The 20,188-nt window shown below is 41.7% G+C and overlaps 1 long non-coding RNA gene across 20 annotated transcripts in view; it reads left to right on the top strand.

The window, feature by feature from the left end:
• LOC134517972 (uncharacterized) overlaps positions 1-20,188 on the top strand; it is a 132,512-nt gene that overhangs the window by 17,515 nt on the left and 94,809 nt on the right. For all 20 annotated transcript variants that reach the window (XR_010071783.1, XR_010071788.1, XR_010071793.1 and 17 more), the window contains 3 exons: positions 11,343-11,479; positions 16,618-16,799; positions 19,023-19,118. This is a non-coding gene — a long non-coding RNA (uncharacterized LOC134517972). The remainder of the gene's footprint in view (positions 1-11,342; positions 11,480-16,617; positions 16,800-19,022; positions 19,119-20,188) is intronic.

Raw genomic sequence — 20,188 nt, 5'->3', positions numbered from 1 at the left:
TCGCTTTATTATTGTTACCTGTCAAATTAATTGTTATCTTTGTCAGAGATCACAAATCTGATAGTATTTACTTATGTGTTTTCATTTCTTGAAAGGTGAATATGTATAAAAAAAATAAAGGAACTTTGATGGCAGTTTGTTGGAGTGAGGAATCAAAATTGTATTTTCAGCACATCGTATGTGAATGCCTAGAAAGTATCTGAAATTTTATATGTATTTTAAGGTTTGCTGTTGTTCCACCTGCATCTTTTCCTTTCTCTTCCCAATCATCGTTTGAAAAATGTCAGAGGAACCCCAACTGAGAGTTTCTCCCATTCCCACCTGTGCTTGGAGGTGCAAAAGAATAACATTAGCACACGGAGACCTTGCCTTCCTCTTGGATGCATCTGGACCATTTTATTAGGCAGTCCACTGAGAGCAGCTGATGATAAGCATCGCCAAGATATGGTACTGGGCTGCTAATCAGTTTTATGTCTTTCAGAAGACTTGAAAAATTAGATTCATGAAACATCACTGTCATAAACCACAACCTCACCATGATGACATTAGGGCAGCCATGGCCGTACAAAGTGTCTTCACCAGCAATCTTTCACCCTCTGACAAATCTTTTCTTCTTGAAGGTAGCTGTGGGTGGTCTTTCTTTGTCTAATTTCTGTAAATTTGGTACATCACTTTCTAGTTATGCAGCTGATAACTTGTGTTTATATGAATGGCTATTTAAAAAAGGAAAGTTCAGTTGTTTGTTGTTTCATTTCAACATAAATCAAACTTTGTACTCACATAGCAATTCTAGTTTAGCCCCAGGAATAGCTTTAGTATTGCTAAGTGTCTGGAGAGTATTGACTACAGAGACATGATTTTAAGCAGGCTATAATAGTTTCTACAGCTGTTAACAGTTCACAGAAGAAAGACAGTATTATTCATCGGTGTTTAAAATGTGCATGACTTGCATTGCACAGAAGTCAGATTGGGAGAATGTCAGAATTTTTTTTTCTGAAATTCTGCCAGGAAAGTCTTCAATAACTGGAGAAATTCTTTTCACTGGTGAAATCAACATGCAGCACATTGTGTTATTATAATTGCTTATAGCTCACCATGAAAGTTGTCTTTGTATGTGTGGATGTACGGCTTGTACTGTTTTGTTTTTATTTATTCTGCATTCTTTATTATAATGTTCTTTCCTTTTTTCCAGACCAGAAAGATTGTTATTGAGCCTTCCACAAAGCTGAAATAATGCTGTGTGTTAAAAAAATGTTAACAATTTGAAGAAGTTATAAAAATTTATAAGTTGACTGAATACTTTGGAAATTTCTGCATATTTTAATATAAATAGGTAATGCAAATGTTTGTTCTTTGCATTTAGAGGTGGGTCTCTGTTTTCTAAAGGTCTTGTATATAAATTTGATTCTTACAATTACATTAGAACAAAACCAGTATTTTTTCAGATTGTATAATAGGAAAATGCATTTGCAAAAGACACAGAACACACATGGTTGTCTCTGAATGTCATATAGTCATGAAATTTAACATAAATAGTATCAGTTGCTTGAATTACTTCATTGAGTGCATTTAGGGGATTGCCTGTTGCAGGCAGCTGAGGTCCTTCCATTCAGTTCTGTGGGTCCTGGGTTGGCCCACAGAGAAAAAGACCATGCGGCAGCTAACTGAGAAATAAGAGGAAGTTATTTCTTTATAGATAGCATGAAGTTCCAGATTGCGCTGGTAGAAGCTGTGTAGAAATTCAGTCACAGAAAATCCAAGAAATCACAGAAGACAAAGGAGTTATTTCAGATGAATTTGGTGTTAGTGATGAGCTTGAGCTTTATTTGTAACTAAAATCAAAACAGACCAAGAGTGTCCAAAAGAAAGAAAGGAAGAGTAGAAACAGGTGAAAGGGAAGAGGTGAGTGACAAGAGTACCGGCAGGTGAGCAAAGACCTAAATGATGACAGACAATTTTAACAAAGACTAGTCCAAAATGGTAACAGTTCCAATGTTACGATCCACTGGAGGTGCTGGTTGGGTAAATATCTGAAAAGACAGACATCAAGGTGTTTTCTGGGGCATCGTAGGGGAGGAATGTGAGTTTTGGGTGCTTGTGCAGTGTGGAAAGGGTTTGTTAAGTTTCCCTGAACGAAAATGAATGTCTGATACTCCAAGGTGATTTCTCCACAAGCAAGTATAGCAGCAACTAGGAGAGGACCTGGAGAGCTGTAGCTGTCGTGACATCCCTTGTACATAGTGCTGTGTGTAGCTGGTGGGCTTTGCCTCTGCTGCCGCGGGGCCTCTTCCGGCCGAGTTTCACTTGAAAGGAATCCAGTCCGCACACATCCACGATGCACAGCAAAGCACGGTGGTAAGTGGGGATATTGAGGGACTGGCCTCAAAAGCACACTGCTGCTCCAAATGCAAACACTAATGTAGATGCACCCTGCCAAACTCTAGAGCGGGAGTGGGGACGTGGGACGGGGCGGAGGGAGTACTCAGCATGCAATAACTCATGTTACAGATGCTGGCAGCTGGAGCCCAAAGGAGCACAGCACCTGAAGAGGTCACCAGGAGCTGTAGTGCAGGGCAAGCCCTCCAGGAAAGAGAAAGGGAGAGTGATTGATGCAAGGCTGTGTAGGTATGTCTAAAAAAATAAAAAAGATGCAGTCCCCTTAATAAACATTTTAGGAGGATTATGGGATAGTTTTGTGCAATGAAACAATATTATTCAGTGATAAGTTCACTCTAGAAGGGACAAAAATGCCTTTTAGATGTATGCACGGTGACAGTGAAGTTAGGTAAAGCTTTGTAGTGTCTGCCTTCTCAGGATAAAGAACTCCTTGTGAAAGTTGGTGCCTATCTTAAGGTTACTGTGATTTAGTATTTCGGGATGGATTCTCTCCTGACATATTGCCTGTGAAATTTTGATGGGGCTAGAAGCACTTTGTAACACCAGCTCCTTTAAGAAGCGTGCAAAACTAATGCACAAGAGTCCCAGGTTTTTGATGCTCAGTTTTTGTAGATCTTTTTCTCAAGACATGCTGGAACACGCTTTGCTGTGTCGAAATGCCTCCTTGGTCATTGTGAGCAGTGCTATGAAATAACATTGCTGCTAGCTGGTGCTTTGCTTTGTAGAAAACTGCTTTGAATTTTCAAAGCCTGCTTTCCAAATGGAATCACTATGGTCAGTGAACACTTTTAAACTTAATGCTCACAAAACTGAATTCAGTTCAGGAAACAGGGTTGATTCTTCAGTCTTTTGTGAGTCACTTCCACTGTAACATTCTCTGGAATAATTTATTTTTGAGTGTTAAAAATGACTGGTTGATAATGGGGAGTTATCATAGATATTTCCACATTCCCTGTCAGCATGCCACTTCATACTGTATTTATTCTCACAGAGCCTGTTCTGTGGAGTGGAGGCACACAGAGAATAAATGACGTAGATAAGTCTGTGAAAGGAATATGTTGCAGAACCGATCTTGGGTTTCCTGAATTTAGGATGTTTAGCTGCTGGACTGGCTCTCCTCTTGTTCTGCAGCGTAGTTCTGTTCCTTTCTTGCTGCGTCTCTTAGGCGTCCCGTCCAGCCCAGCCAAAAAGGCTGCCGCAGATACAGCCATCAGGTGAGTCTGAATGTTACCAGAAAGCTGATAGGATTCTTTGCTTTAGTGGCAGGTTTATGTCAAATAACATGATGATTAGCTGAGACAAATGTGTTTAGTACCTAAGTATAGCATGTTGATGTAGGCCAGTACTTTGAAAACAAGGAAAGCAAAAAATGTATGGACAATAGGCTCTTGTCAAGAACTGTTATCCTTGCTGCAATGCAACAGTTTGGCTTTTGAACTTTGCAAAAATTATTTGCTAATAAGATTTTGGCTTATGAAAGATGATGAAATGCATGAGCAAAACACAAAAGTCTTTACTAGATCTTGTCAGCAGTTGTGAAGACAGATTTTAACAATGTTAGGATTTTCCAGGCCTCTTTCAAAATGACTGTGTTGCCTCGCTAAATACGCCAATTGTTGTATGTCTTTGTCCAAGAACAGTTGGCCTTAATTGCTTCTGAGCAATATTTCCTTGGAAGCTCTCAGATAACAAAAGGCAACCCAGAGAAGTCTGAACGACTCTCCACTTAGAAACTGGCCATGTTCAATCTGTAAAGTATGTAAATTTTTTTTTTTTAATTTTTTTTTTTCCTGGGGAAAGGCAGAAGAGGGCAATAGGTGCAGGATGTGGAGGGAAGAAGCAGTGCCATGACCCTACAGCATTTCTGCACGTTGAGTCACGGAGTGACATTTAAACAATTCTCACTGCGCCCAATATGAAAAACTATGATGCAGGTCAAATTGCTGGCTGTGTTCAGAGAGAGAGGAGAAGGTAAAAAGGTCAAGGCACTTATCCATAGGTAGCTTTTCCTGTGTTTGAGGTGTTGGGGGAGCTTACCAGCAAGCCAAATGGGTCTTTAATGCCTTTTTTTTTTCTTTTTCTTTTTTTTTCTTTCTTTGAGGGAATGAATGGCTCCGGACTTTCCATCTTTAGAGCTGGTGGTTTCCACACCACAGTGATTCAGCTAGCGTGAACTCTTGACCAAATCCCAGTTTGTTTCCTGGTTTTGTTTTTCTAAAATATTTTACATTTAGCAGGGTATAAAGGCCTCCCTACTATGTGCTGGTGTAAGAAGGAGGGCCATGTTCTTTTTACTGGTTAGCTCTCAAAGGACAGTTCTCGATGCTTCTGAAAGTGATGCAACTGAAGCAATTGAAAAGGAATCACTGAATTCTGACTAAAACTAAGACCCAATTCTTAAAGGCTCCTGGCTTTTTGATGCTGTGTGGTTATGTGGAATTTCCATTGAGGTTTAATAAGGTCTGATTTTTATTTGAGAAATATGCCCTGCCTGAAACATTCTAAGGTTCAATCAGCGTGTTATTGCATAGGAAACTCATATACATTGGTTTAGTTGCTGGATAAATGGATTAGTATTGACAATGATTTCAGGGGATAGTAGGTTGTTAAATTAATGTGAAGGGCCTTGTTCCTTTGCCTTGCTGGATGTTTTTTGATGACTGAATTCTCTGGGGTGCCCTTTTTAGGGAATATGCTGGTGTTTGTGCCATTTATTGTGTAAGTGGTAGGCTCAGTAAGGACTTAGAATAGGTTGGCTCTGGAGTTTTAAATACCGAGAGAGAGATGCCAGACAGGAAATCTGTAGCCTGGGAAAGCTACAAACAAAAGAAATTATACCCTGAAAATTTAAAAGGTAAAGTGTTCTTTCAAAAGTTCATACACTTACATAGATACATTATCCCAAATGATACCTCATATGAGTAGACAAAACATTGCTGTAATAGGTTTGAAACCTAAGATGTAAACCTATGACAGTTTACCTCTGTGAAAACACAGTATTATTCCCTTCACACCCTGTGTCGTCTTGTTGTTCGGCAGAGAGAAATACTGGTGTGAACAGGTTTATTTCAGAGTCCCCTTTTTGCAGTGACCCCCGTGGTCTGCTTTGGTTTTTCCACTAATCTCTTATTTCTCCATAATTTTCTCCCTGTACTCCAGTAATTTGTTGTCTACCTCAGACTCTGAATGGGTTGTCTGAGGCTGTGGGCTGAGGTAAGCTAATTGCGTGGGGCCATCCTTCTTTTCAAATATCAGTACTTTTTAAATGCTACAGGGCATCCAAAATGCAGGACATAGGTGTACGGGTATGCTAATAACATTACAGGTGATTAACAAATATTCAGGTCACCAAGTGTTCAGAAACAGCAGAGTGTCTGAACTCAGGTTGTCTTTGCAGTGGAAGTTCAGCCTTGTTTTGCTGAACTTTTTGAGACAAAGTTTCATAACATGAGCAGGTAGGGTGGGTTTTTTTTTTTGCTTTCTAGCACAGCCTTTGAGTCGAGCAATGAGGAGGGAGCTGGTGCAGCCATTGCTCCGTGCATTGTGACTTGAAGAGTGGCTCTCTGTCCCCCTCCACGTGGCACTAATACTGTGTCATCTTGGCCTCGCATGAGATTGAGACTGGTCATAGTGCACGTATTGCGTGTGGAGCCCATAGGGAAGCAGGTAAGTGCCCTTGCTGCTGTGGCTTTGGAATCATTGATGATAGATTGTATTGCTGAAGTCAGTGATATAAGGTCAACGTACCATCCATAACCATCTCTGAAACCTCAGATTTTCACATTTCAGAACACAAACCACAGCCACCTGTTTGCACCCCATTTTCTAAGGTGACTGGCTCAGTTTGAATGTCTTGTCCTGGAGCGGGAAGCAAGTGCTGTACCATATGTGGAGCATACTATATGGTATCCCATATTCAAATACATGGTTTTCTTTCTGAACGGGGCAAGATGAAAAGGAAAGAGAAATTATTTCAGCTAAGTGAATAATTCACACAGAATTTTTTCCAGAGTATCTAACCTTCTCTTCTACTTGCATCATGTTGATGATGCAGGTGCTGTTCTCTGGTATTTAGGTACCTTTCAAAATTTCTGTTACTTTTTTTAAACTCTATGGATTGATGTGAAACAGTGTTTTGTGAGCCATTGTTAATCACGGTGTTGGCTTGGTGGAGTTTGGGCGCTTTTGTTGTATTGTTGGTGCTTTCTGTTTGGATGTCTGCTTGTCTGTTTGCACAGACACTTCCAAAATAAATGCTCCTGAGCTAATATAAACTTTGGTTTCCCTCAAGACTGTTTGGTGGAGCTCAGACACTTTCTTTAAGTGCGTTTGCTGGTACAACTCAATTGCACAAATGTTTGCGGTTGGTACAAAGAAAAGGGGCACAAAGAAATCTTGCAGTGATGGAATGGAGGAAGCGGTCTGCAGCGTAGACTTTAGCCCTTAAAGGGTGCTGAGCTCTTTCTCTGCTCAGAGGTGCTTATTGTGCAGGGTCTTCATATACATCAAAGATGAAACTTATACTTAGACAAGTGCTGGAAGGGTCACTGCTCTGTGACCTGTGTCTCTCAGATAGCTTTTTCAGTGTTGTACTTGTTAGCAAGTGGTTCCTGTTCTTCAGACTGCTGTTACCTGCTCCAACAGATAAGGACGGTATGGAATACTGTAGCGCAGGTGATGACTCTTCACTGTGGCTGGTTCCTTTTGCTGACATCAAAAGATGTTTTATGCTTTTTTGCTTCCCTCATTCATCTTAGGGCTCAAACTTCTAAGCGTTAACTGACTTTCTTTTTCACACATTGCAAAATTGGGGATTTCATTGAAAGGGGGTGTTCTAAGCTGCTTTTGAAAAACCTGATACTTGCATCAGGTGACAGAGGATATTACTGAATTGACTTCTTGAAGAGGATCCTTCAGGATACAGTGGTGTCTCTGTGTGCTAGAGTGGTACGACCACAGGTGGGACTCAGTTGACACTGGTGCAGCGAGTGCCTGAGCCAGCACAGCAGAGGAGCACAGGCAGCTGTTAAAGCAGTGCAAGGTTCCAGATTAGCCAAGATTAGCAATGTTTTGCTCTATTACACCTTCACTGTGGTTCCCAGGGAAATGGCACCGGCCTCATGTGACGCAAGTTGCTCACCCTAGCCTGCTAAAGACAAACCACCCAGCCTGAGGACCCCCATAAAGCTGTGACGATACTAGCTGCTTCCTCTGTCTCCTGCTGAAGGCCTCTGGCCTCCCGTTCAGCTGCATGTAAAAGCATCGTTCAGCCAGGAAAGTGTGACTGATCGTGCCCAGCTTCATGGCATTTGTCTGCATAGACTTAACCTGGTGTTTCTGGGACGTTTTAAAGGGCATCCATTAACCCAAGGAGCCAGTGCCTTGAGGAATGGGTGGAGTGTGAATGGACAGGACATGGTTAGGTTGGTTCAGAGGCAAGGAACTCGTAGGAGGAGACACCTTTGCACCAGGACAGTTTTACTGCTTCCCCTGCGGGTCAGGGGAAAGTGGGTAAGGGGAACATGGACCTCCAGATGTGGAACTGGAATGGGCAAGGGAAGAGCCAGGGGCTGAGGTATGGAAATCTGGAATGAAGCTGAGGCAGCGTCAGGGGTTTCAAAGGTGTGTCTGTAGGTGGAGGGATGCTGAGAGAGATGATGGGAGGGGGCTCCAGGGGTGAATGGAGGAAAGAAGGGAACCATGCACTTGCAGGACTATGATATAGTCTTCTGATCTAGTTAAAGATGTCCCTGCTTATTGCAGGGGGGTTGGACTAGGTGACCTTTAAAGGTCCCTTCCAACCCAACACATTCTATGATTCTATGATATATGCTCTCCAGTACCCACTTGCCGTTGCAAGCAATAGACAGATCCCTGTGTGGGTCTGCAGTTTTGAAAACATCTATTTATTTTGTCTGCCTCCATGATTAGGAGGCCAATTTAGGGCTTATCTACTTGGGGAAATCCCTGCAAAATAGGCTAGGGTATGAATTTACAGCCTACTTAAAGACCCAGCAGTAAATGCAGTGTAAATTCACACTTCAGCTTACTTCACAGGAACTCCCCCGCAGAAACAAACCCTCAGAGTCACCTCTGTACCTCAGTCTGGTGCTAAAAGTGAGTGGAAGCTTCTCAAAATGTGGGCCTTCGATTCCATTTTTATAGCTGGGTTTTTCTGTCTCCTGGGACTTTTTGCAGCTGCTATAAATCACTGTAGCTTTGGTTGTAGAGCTGGGCCACTTTACACTGCTCAGGATCTAACCCTTTGCCTCAAGTAATCTTTTATTATCAATTGGCCAGAGGGTTATTTTCCTTTTTACTGGCCTTGTTATTAAGCTTGTTCATTCACTCCCACCACTGCTGATGTCTTTCTTTTTTTCTTTCTTTTTTTTTTTTTTTAAATTCTCTGTGAGTTTTGTGTTGTGTCTTTCCTCCCATGTAATTTCCTAATCGTGAACTAGTGACAGAGTGGGCTGCTGGTATTTCAGCTTGTGGCTGAAGAGGTCAGGCTGTTTCTGATACAGACAAACACTCCATTACAGTAAACTCACAGAAAGTTTCCTTTTCAACCTGAAAGGAGAAGGAAACGGACTCTCCACCAATGGGCTTCCAAGAATTATTTCTGTGAGCTGAATTTACACTAAAGACCAGTTTGGTAATGTTCTGTGTAGAGGAAAGAAAAAAAAAAAAAAGAGGAAGACATACTATTTCTTCTTTCTCTTTTTGCTGAGATTTGGCTCGAGTCTTGGCTCCTTATCAGGTTAGAGTCCTGCAGTAAAAACACCAACCCTTTACGCTGTGCAGTATTGAAGAAATGGTTGTTGCTGATGTCTAGCTAAAAGAGCATACGGATTTAAACCTTCAAAGTTCTCTGTCTGCTTCTGGTCTTTAGGCAAACTTGCTTCTTGGCAGGAAGAACTTGGTAATAAGGCAAATACATAGCACTGTACGTTAATCTAGGGCAGAAATAAAGCACCTCTTCTCTGAAGGATAGCATCAGAGCGAATATTCCCATCTTTGCCTCTCTGAAGCTGTGGGCAAAACCTGTACGTAGTAAGGGTGAGACAAAAGAAGACGACAGGAAATTTTCATTCCCTCCTCGTCTTCTCATAATTTTTTAATGTTTGCAAAAGCACACGTGGCTGCCAGATTTGATTACAGAAGTAGCCCTTGGCACTGAAACGCTTCCAGCAGATTGCTGCCCTACAGTACTGGTGCCTTCTGAGGAAATTCAGACCTGCACATGGCAGCAATGCAACTGGAAACCTCTCTGCATTGGCCCTGCTTTGTTCATTGGATGAGTTCAGTACATGAGGTTTTAGTTTATCTTTCATTTGTGTGTGTATGTCCAGTGAAAACCCTCTTCACCAGTGAACTGAAGTCGTGGTATCTGTACAAGTGCCACCCTGAACAAGTGCCATGCTGTTTCTGTGTTGAGATTTATGCGCTTTTTTCATGTTTTTGGGAGTTTAGCAAGTATTGCAAATATATTTACAAAAACAGAATTTGACCCTCTGTAATAATCTAATACCCACAATAACCTAGGGATTTACACCATCTATTATTCACTGTTTGTTTGTATGACACATTTCTATTCCCTAGAGTAATGTAATTTCTGTAGAGAACAATAATCTGTGTAACCAACACATGTAAACACCACTATCCTGGTGCTAATATATGTCACATGTTTAATGAATTTGGTTGTCAGGTGACAGATGTTATTTCTTTGTGGGGTCAGTTAAGCATTCATCTTATTCTTTATGTGCCAGTTGTTCAGGTAATTTAAGAGGCTTGGTCTAATTAGCAGGTATGGAAAGTTGGTAGCAGTAGTACTGTTTTTTGAGTTACATATGGATAGTTGCCTGCGTGCTTGGTGACACATGCATAAAAGATGTGATTTATTGTCTGGTTAAAAAAGAACTAAAACGTAACTGACCATCGCTGCAAGATAAGGAAAGGTTTCTTGCTGTACTCTAGGGCAAGAGTAAAACCACTGCCCCTGTTTACTTCATGGCAGTTTAATTTAAATTTATTAGACTGCTCCAGGGTATACACAGGAGTCTAATCCTGTAATCCGTGGTGAGGTTGTATGTACCCAGTATTGTGGTGTTCCCTGTGCATGGAATAATTTGACATGAAATGCGTTCTCTGCTTCTCAGGGGAGAGATGAATGTAAGAGAGTATTTTCTTACTGTTCACTACTTGGACTTAACTGAGTTCCCCTTTATTAGAAAGACATGAATAAAATTAATCTAAGCGTTGAAGGAATAGGAGCTGCAAGATAATAAATATTTATGTCCCAAACTTGACATAGTATCATAAATCAATAATTTTTGAAGAGATTTAATTCTTCTCACTGCCTAATTACTTGATTTGTGGCACCAGTTTGCTTAAATTTGTTTCTGTGGTAACTTGAGTAATTTTATGCTGCTCCCTTCTACAGAAAATTTAGTATTGATTTGCTGATTTCCTCTTCAAATGCAGTCAAAAATCCCCTGTTTGCTAAGTTAAAAAACCAATAACATGGAATGAAAACACACACTACATTGCGTTGCCTGAGCTCTGTGATTTGTTGACTTTGACATTTGCTGTCAATTATTAAAATATATGTTTATATTGAATATATAATATTTTCTTTCCCCTACCATTCTGGTATTATACCTATATGAAAATACTAGGTTAAAGGGTAGTTAAAAGTGTGGTTAATTTAGGTGTGGGAGCTTATTATCAATTGAAAAATGTTATTTGAAAGATGACTTTGTAGTTGAAGCAGTTCTGTTGCTTGAATGAACATTGCAAAGTCAAATGTGGACCAAGTGAAAAGAAAGTCAATTGATGTGTGTGCACGCTTTTGTGCTAGGTGTAAGTCCTGAATATTGCGTACACTTGATATTCTTCTCCCATCTTCCATACACTGATTTTTATTGTTTATTAAATACTTGCAGGGAAGAGACAATGTCCTGCTGCTCTTGGTTTGAGGTGTATCTATCCACAGCACATACAGAACTTGGTCTAGACAGCTTGGATAATTTATAAGCCTTGGAAATAGCATCCTATAAGGACTTGTACAGGACAAACTGCTGTAAGTAGTGCTCTCGAAGTGTTCACTTTATATTGCATAATAAGCGTATTTCAGTTGGTGGCGTACGCTTGAGTGTGACTGATCTTTTAAAAGCTGGTTGATGAGGGCGGGCTGCTCTCCTATGTTTGCGGAGCCTAGTGGAGCAGACAGTGCCTGGTTGCCTCACGCTGTGCGCTGACTCAAACAGAAACCCTTTTTCTTTCCAACTGTGGCTGACATAAGGCATTTGCTGTTCTGCCTCAGCCACAGGGTAGGTACGAGCCCAGCCAGATCGGTATCTCACTGCCATTGCAGTCTCTATGCCAGATCTATGTTCAAAGACATCTCCACTACTCTGGTCAAAATTCCTATTTAAAAAGAATAGTTAGAATTTTTCAGAGGGAGAAGAATCCACAAGTCAATGATCAACGAAGTGTTAAATGAAGAATGATGTATATCTCTTGCACTCTTCACACCTACAAGAAGCCTTTTCAGAGCCTGACTGTGCCGTATTTCATCCAGCTACCTGCTTTATGCGTTTAGAATGAAAATGCACAAAATCCCATTTTCCCCCAGGAGAAGCCATGTTACACCACACAGCTGGGTGTTCCAGAGCCAGCTGACCTTGATCCAGTCCCTGGGCCTATTCCTCTGGGGCTTGAACCACCCTCTCACGGGCATGACAGAAACCCCCACTGAAAAACAGGCAGCTGCTCCAAGATCACTGGAGCACAAGGTCACTGCATGCAAATCTTGTACCTCTGTACCATGTTGTGGATCCCTTGGGCTGTTTCTGCTTCCTGGCAATGCTGCTATGGCAGGGAGAAGCCCGGCAGCCCACCCTGCCTGGTGCAGCCCTGCAAGAGCTTTGAAAGCAGCAGGAGACAGTCTAGCTGCTTTCGCACTGACAAAGCCTTGTTCTTCCCTGCCACTTCCCCAGCTGCAGCTGGGGCCCTAGCAGACTCTCTATGGAAAGGTTAAAAGCACTGCAGAAGCCAAGCCAAGGAGACAAATCAAAGCTATGGTGAAAGGGTGGGGTTACAGGTGTTTTTCTGGACAGAAAGTTTTACGCAGGATACGAAGATTACGCAGAAGGAATCTCATGACCTGGTTTCCAAGCCCCTTGGGCAAATGGCTTCTTTTCTTCTCTGTTTTAAAACATGCACAGCGTGTGCTTTGGCAGTGGCCTTCGTATCGGGCATATGTGTGCTACACATCTGCACACAGGTAGGCCGTGGCACTCTTGTGTTTCATTGTGGAACAGCTTTTGACTTCTATGAGAATTACCTTTTGTGTTATTGTCATTGGTATTAGTGGTGTTTGATTATTGCTTTTGTGATAGTTTTATATGGTTATTGTGTCAAGAAGCCACAGTCTTGAGTTCCTTTTTCATTTGTCTTGACCATTGGACACATTCAAAAGAAAAAGACCATCCAGGTAGGATATATCTTACCTTACTTGAGCTGTCTGCAGGCAAGGGATCTAGACCAAGCAAAGTGTATGGGCGGCCTCTGTTTCTCACTCATCACTGGAGATAGCCAGAGTGATTCATCAGGTGCGTACAACACTGAATCATCTAGCAATACTGGCTCTCTCTGTTGGTGATGGAGAGAGCCAGGATGATTAGCCAAGAGTAGGCATTAACTTTAGGCTAAAGGGGCATGCTTTTCTTGCTCAGAGCCAGGGAAGTGTGAGTTTAATTTCCAATTAACAGTATTTAGATGCAAATGAACATAAAGAGAGCCTAGAGTGCTGCATGTCTGCAAAGGCAGCTGTTGCCCACGGACACAGACAGATCAATGTGCTGCAGATGCTTGAGCGTGCTGCAGATGCCCAGAGCTCCTCTTTGCCACATCTTCAGTGAGCATCCCTAGCATGAGGAGACACAGGCAGAGCTTCCCTTCTGCTGACTCTGCTGAAACTGTGACTTCTGGCAGGATGTACATAGACAGCTAGGGTGGGAATAGCTTAAAGTCTAGTAGAAGGTGGACTGAGTTCATCTGTCAGAAGCCCCGCTCCTGGTTTCCTCATGCCAGCAGCGTATCTAAGTCAGTTAGAGGCTGGAGTTTTCTTTACTGAAGCGCTTATCCTATTGGGAAGATAAAAGTATACCAGTATGAAGATGCTCTGCACTGAAAGTTTGTTCCCCTTCCTGTGGGACAGACACATCAGCATTTCTTAAATCGGTGTTGCTTTATTGGTACCAGGCAAAGCAGGGGCAACCTCAGAGTTAGAGAACTTTTATGTTGCATGGTGCAAACAGGCATTTGTTATAAATGAACACTGGAACATAATTAAGAATGTATCTTTAAAGTTTATGGAAGATCTCTCTTTCTCTGGGACAAAGACGGCTGCCGTGAGTCTTATTCCACTGTGGTCAAGTTATTTCTAGTGCATAGTGTGAAAGACAAATGGGGAAGTTTTCAAAACTTTCATTTTTTGAAGAGAATGAAACTGGATTCAGAACAGCTGTCTGTAGAAAGGTAAGGTCTAGCAACAACTGCAGTACACAGTTACTATTCCAGTTGTCCCTCTTCATCATCTTTTTACACATAAGGTCTTAGATTATCTGATTTGGTTGGCTCAGGCATGCTTTAGCTCATTCTCTCTAGTGTTGGTATTCAAATCTAAGACTACTTCTGGAGATAATCTGAATTATTTCATAATTAGGAGAAATCCTGGGGAGGCATCTCAGTGTTTACAGAGGAATATCTTGCTTTGTCACGCTCCAGACTTATCAACACAGCCAAATCTCCTTTTAGTATATATTATAGTTTAATTAGCTCCTCATCTTGAGTCATAATCTATTTCTCTGAGGCCGAGGAACACACACACAAAAGAGACAAAATGGGAAAGGGAAAGAAGTAATAGTGATCTTCGCCACTTGGATTTGGTACCATCTGTTAACATTACTTCTTCTAAAGTCAGTTTCAAATTTGTTTGTTGAATTGGATTTGATGTTTTGGATAACATTTCCCTTCAGTGTGAAGCTGTCAGATATAGCTCCCCTGGGAAAACCCCCCTGCCTGTCTGAGACCTGGGGCATAATTGTCTCCTGCTCAAAATTGGCATGCTTCTAGAAAGCAGTGGCACTGTTTAGCTGACGATCTACCCCATAAAGTCCTTCAAGGGCAAACTTTAATTGGGCAGTGAGTCAAAATGTCACCCCAGAGGAGCAATTGCCATGAAAATCTTGTCAGTTTCCCCGGATGTGTCGGAGACATCTGGACTTTACAAGCCACAGATCTTTCCTTGGCTTCTCTAGAATATTACTTCACCATTAACTTGGTCTGTTTACCCCTCTGTCAGAAGGATCGATTTTCTGATTTTTCATCTACTTTTTCACTCCCTCCGTCTTCCAATAACAACGTGTTGGAGGGACTTCAAGAGCTGATGTATCCAGAGCTGGCCAGCCTGTGCTTTGGAGATTGTATGTAACTGTCGAGCAGTTCAAGGGCGCCTGTCACATTGAGACAACATCATATACAAAGGTCTCTGTGCTCACCAGGGCTGCTAGGTAGTCTGGTCTCCTGGCTGTGGGTGGAAGTGAGCTTGATTGCTACACCAGCATCTCTGAGATGTCCAAACCACCTTGCTGTGGAGAACCAGGGTTTGCTCAGCCTCTCCTGCCTGTCAGTTCCTCCTGGACTTCCCCCACCTCTCAGTTCACTGAGATAAGTGGTACGTATCTCATTGATCTCAGCAGTGGGAAGACTTTGATGTGTGGTTTGTAAGGCTGGCTATTTTGGGGCAGTCTGTCTCTCTGTTCCAGTGTTATTCCTGGCTCTGTTCTTAAAGTCATCCACTTTGAACCCTCTGCAGTTAACCACTCCTGATGCTTCACTATCAACTTTTCGGGAGGTTTTATTTTTTTGTGCTCTTTTCCACATGTCAGTTACCACTTCTCATGCTTTTATTGTTATTCTTACTGGGCAGCAGAGTCATGGCACTATATATGACAACTCTCTCCTTTGTCATCATCATTGTTAACCAGCAGTCACATCTGGGTCATCTTGCCCTTACAAGCTGCAGAGGCTAATGGCGTTAGGTTGTATATATTCTTACTGTGTAGCATTTTCTGGTACCCTTTCCTTTCTTGGTCATGTGTTGGTCAGTCACAGACAGGAGAAGGAGAACGAAGCAGTTAAATGATATCAAAGTCTCTCTTTTGAAACCTGCACAGAGGGTAACCACTGCTCTCCCAGAACAGGAGCAGAAAATAGCAGCTTGTGTCACTTTGTGTGATGATGATTGCAATAAGAATGGGAAATAGTACACTTCCCTCATGTCTTCTGCAGCTTCAGGAGTAGATGAATGATAATTTTGGTTCCTTCTCCTCAGATTGAGGAATGGATGACTAATGTCATTGTGACTGGTGCCATCTAATTGGCTCAAAAGAATTTTCTGGTTGTTCTCATGATTAGCGTCACTTCCCATCATGTGCAAGCCGTTGGAGAGCAAAGACCTCCTTTTGAACTGTCATGGTATGGAGAAGATGCAAAAGTTCTGGGTTCCTGAAGCAATTCAATGTATATGAAGTATGTATGAATCAGTATTGTGATCTTCCTGTGCAGCAAGTCATGATGACTGATCTATTTCTACAGTTTCTAATTATATTATGTTAAAAAATACTTGGTGTTGAAGTGACTTTTATGCAAAGTTTCTGTGAAGTTGTGATTTAAGAAAGACTCACCAGGAAGGTATAACTGAAATATTTTGCTTTGAGTCAGTTTGATCCATTTCAAAACAGTTTGTTGAGCTGGATTGCTGTGTGTTGCTTAATATTAAATCTGAGCCATCTGCCTGAACTGCTGTGGTATTTTTGGGACAGGTAGCATTGTATTCTGATTATTTCTTACAGCCGCCCCCACCTCTGCATTGCTTAACCAAGGGTGCACTGCAGTCTCCATTCTTACCTACTGTAGTGATGGATCCGGAGAAAAGGCCTGATCATAGAGCCTTCGTCTGGGCGGATGAGACAAACTGTTTGATGTCAAACTGGGTCAAACCAAAATATTTTCCTTTGGTTCAACTCATTGAAATGAAACGTTTCAGTTCAGAAATACCAAACCACTTCATTTTTTCATCAAAAGCACAGAAATAAAATATGTGGCACTCACTAATGTTGGATTTGAGAGGTAATGGTATGAATTTCTCAGGTGTTTTTGGCAGGAGAGCCTCCCTTCCACATCACAGCGGATGTTCTTACATGGGCCTGTTGGGGAGAGGTGTCACTTAAGTGGTGAAGAAACAGGAGTCCATCACATTGCACCATACACCAGCCTAGTGAGAAGAGGGCTTTACGCTCAGTTTGAAAAAGGCCAGTGCAAAAGTTACCTGGGTAAGTAGAAATTAAGAAACACATAGAAGAAAAACATTGGTAAGTTTAAAAGAGCGAATATTACAGTAACACCTTTGGAAGGTTGAGAGACCAGTGTCAATACAAGCATAGGAAAAAATGGAAATGACCTGAGGTTGTAGCGTAGAATCAAATTAAATACTTAATAGGCATGTTAGAAATTTGCTGGGATAAGTCATGGGATGGGAGTATTGGCACAGCTCATTCTGGAAGGACTGGCTTGGAGAAATGGAGAAGCATTATCCATGCTTGTTCAGAAGTTGTGGAATAAATGAAGGACAGACTTGTCTGGTTGAAGTTAGAAAGAGAGATAGAACAGAGCCTCTTTGACAGGTAGGTGTAGTTTAAGTCACCTCCCTGGGAGGAGTGGGAAGATGTTTTTGGGCGATTCTTGGAAGCCCTTAGTAGCCAAGCCCCAGTGGCAATGGACATTTTATTGGGAAATTGCTTGGAAAGGCAATATGGCAAAAAACCTCAGTGTATCACCATCTTGGGATATGTTGAGACAACTGTTTCACAGGGTAGAAGTTATTAGGGAGTTGTTTTGGTTGAGTCTTACTGAGGAGAGCTTGCCTGTGCATCTAAAGAAGGAGATGTTAATGAAACTGAAAATGTGAATCCACTTAAGAAAGAGGTTTAGATTCCTGGACAGGTAGTGGAACAGACTGTCAGACAGTCTGTGCAGACCTAGATTGTAAAATGATTAAAAAATATAATTGCCAAGAGTAATTAATGTTAAACTAATGTAATTTCCCAGTTTATAGGGCAGCTAGCTAAGGAAAAAAGTGAACAATTGATGTCATACAGATATTCTTTTGATCTTGATATATCTCTTGATCTTGGCTTTCAACATAATCCTTCATTATATTCTCTGACTAGGTCAAAATCTGGGTAATAAGACTGGGTAATTTGACCTAGTCAAAGTGGCTTGGTTGGATAAATATCCTAACGAGGTAATAAGGTAAAGAAAGGGACAAGGCTCAAGCATTAGGAAAAATGTTCTAATTCCACGAGTAGTAAAATCACAGCACAGATTACTTAGGGAGAAAGTAGAATCTTCTTGACAGAAGTTTTGCAAGAACAAGGATGACAAATATTTTTCAGAGGTGGTCTAAGTTATTTATTTTGCCTTACAGCAAGGGAAGAGATTAAATAATCCATATCTCTTCTAGGTATGGATTTTTAAGGTTCTATTAAGTGGGCACTTTGGGGACTTTTAAGATCCCTGCTTCTCAGGTGGAGTCCGGACTATGGAAATTTTCCTCAGGGCAGGTGTACATACAAGTACGGCTTTTGGGTTGTACTGAAAAGAATTATTCTTTATCTGCTCTGCAGAACTTTAAACAAGGATGCGCAGCTTTCCGGGTTGAAATACTGCACATCACACCAGCATAAGCATTTCTGGAGGCTACAGCAGATTATCTGAAAATGTTTTTGCACGAACCTAATTTTATTAAAGAGTTATGCTCCAATGATAAGGAACAAAGGAAGGGCATGTGATGGAAGTGTGCAGTGTAAACAGCTCCAATTGCTCCTAGCAATTGCATGGTTTTAATTGGGTAACAGATCATGAGCTATATTTGTAAAGATTATTCAGCAGTTTCAAAAAACAAAAATATTTAAGAAAACCATGCCTTTCTGGAGACATGTGGCAAACAGATAAAGAGTAAAAGTTCATTAATAGATGAGTCATTGCTTCTATGTCATTCCCTGAGATACCCACACAAAACTCTTGCTGGCTTCAGCAGGTGGTGTGGTCAGCCTGAAGGAGAGTGTGGTCTCCTGGCCTGGCTCAGGCCTGACTTTGATCTCACACTGATTTATTTGTGATTTTAGGCAAGCAGAGAGGAAAGACTGTGTAACTGAGAAGGTGCTTTAGCAATCCTCTTTCTCCCTTTCCCCTTCTTGTCCCGTCCCTCTCATTGCTTCTTCTGCTCTCCATAAGGCCAGGGACTTGTTCTCACATTTTTGGGGTGGTGACCACATGGCCAGTCTCTCTGCAAAGCCCTGGCTTGTGAGTGATAGCTATAAAACTTCTTGCCTTTAATTGGCCACCGCTGCTTTCTTCCAGAGTACCTTGCCCTTGCTAGAGGGATGGCTGTTTCTTGTGAGGCAGGGGGTGATTTGCAAATTAAAAAATTGCAATAGTTCTATGTATTTTGAATTACATTACACTGAATTAATCCTATGTATATTGAATTACAGAAGTACCTATTTAATTGACTGCACGGATTTGCAACCAGCAGTTCAGCAGCTGCTTCATGAGCCATCCTTGCAAGGAGGGGAACCTCAGAGAGATGGGTGAGTTGGATGCTCAGAAATGGGAATCGGTATAGTCATCCCGAGAGAAATCATCCCCATTTGTGAGTCAAAGCCTGCAGTCTCTTGCCTGAGATGAAGGGAATCTCCCAAGGGCAGCTAATCTTGCACGATCTCATCACTTGAGATCAAACATCATGATATCGGGTCAATAGATATTTCTAAAAGTACATGCAAACCTCATTCAAATTCACATTTAGCTCTAGCCAAAACACAACCCGAATCACGATCCAAATAACCTCCTCCTCAGCCCACCTTCATTGCCGTTCTGTTTCAGTGGCAGATGCAGCACAGAAAAGATGCCTGAATGCTTAATTCAGAAATTTACTGTTTAAGGCATTACTTGTATGAACACCAGCGTAACACATAGAATACCAATGCCCTAAATTTAGTAGTTTTGTCTGAGTCATTTTCACTATGTGGGAGGGCTGTGAAGACACTCCACAGAGTGGAGAAACTTGCTGATGGTGTCTGTCCAATGAGATTAATTTTTTTAAAAGTCAGAACACAACAGAACTACAGATATGTTTGTGAGTAAAATGCAGTTTGTTGCAGACTTTGGTACAGGAAAGGGGTGGTGTTGCTCTCCACCCACTTCAAAAGCTGAAGTCAAGTTTGACTGATATGCATCTCTGATACTGAAATAGGTACTGAACTTTTCATGACAGCAACACACAGACACAGGTAAACACTCTGGCTGCGTGATTTGGAGGGACATGATGTGGTGTAATCCCCAGATTTGTCTGTGCAATTACATTTTATTTTCAGATCTTCTGGCAATAGCAGCTGAGTTGCTACAATCCTACACGTTGGCAAGCAGCAGCCAAAAGCTATTCCTGGGCTTATTCACTGAGGGATGAAATGTTGTCCCATGAAGACCAGGTGACTTTTGCCACAGAAATCGTTCAGTAGGGCCAGGAATACACGCACAGTTTTTGAAATAGATGTGGGCACGAGTAATTAAGTGTGGATGTGAAGGAGGCATTTAGACTTGGTGTTCTAAAATGGTAACGCTTGCCTTCCTGCCGGCCTGGATTTTATTCTTACTCCAT

Source organism: Chroicocephalus ridibundus, chromosome 6 (genome assembly GCF_963924245.1).
Source record: "Chroicocephalus ridibundus chromosome 6, bChrRid1.1, whole genome shotgun sequence".
NCBI classification, from domain to species: Eukaryota; Metazoa; Chordata; class Aves; order Charadriiformes; family Laridae; genus Chroicocephalus; species Chroicocephalus ridibundus.
This window is presented reverse-complemented; position numbering and strand designations above follow the sequence as displayed.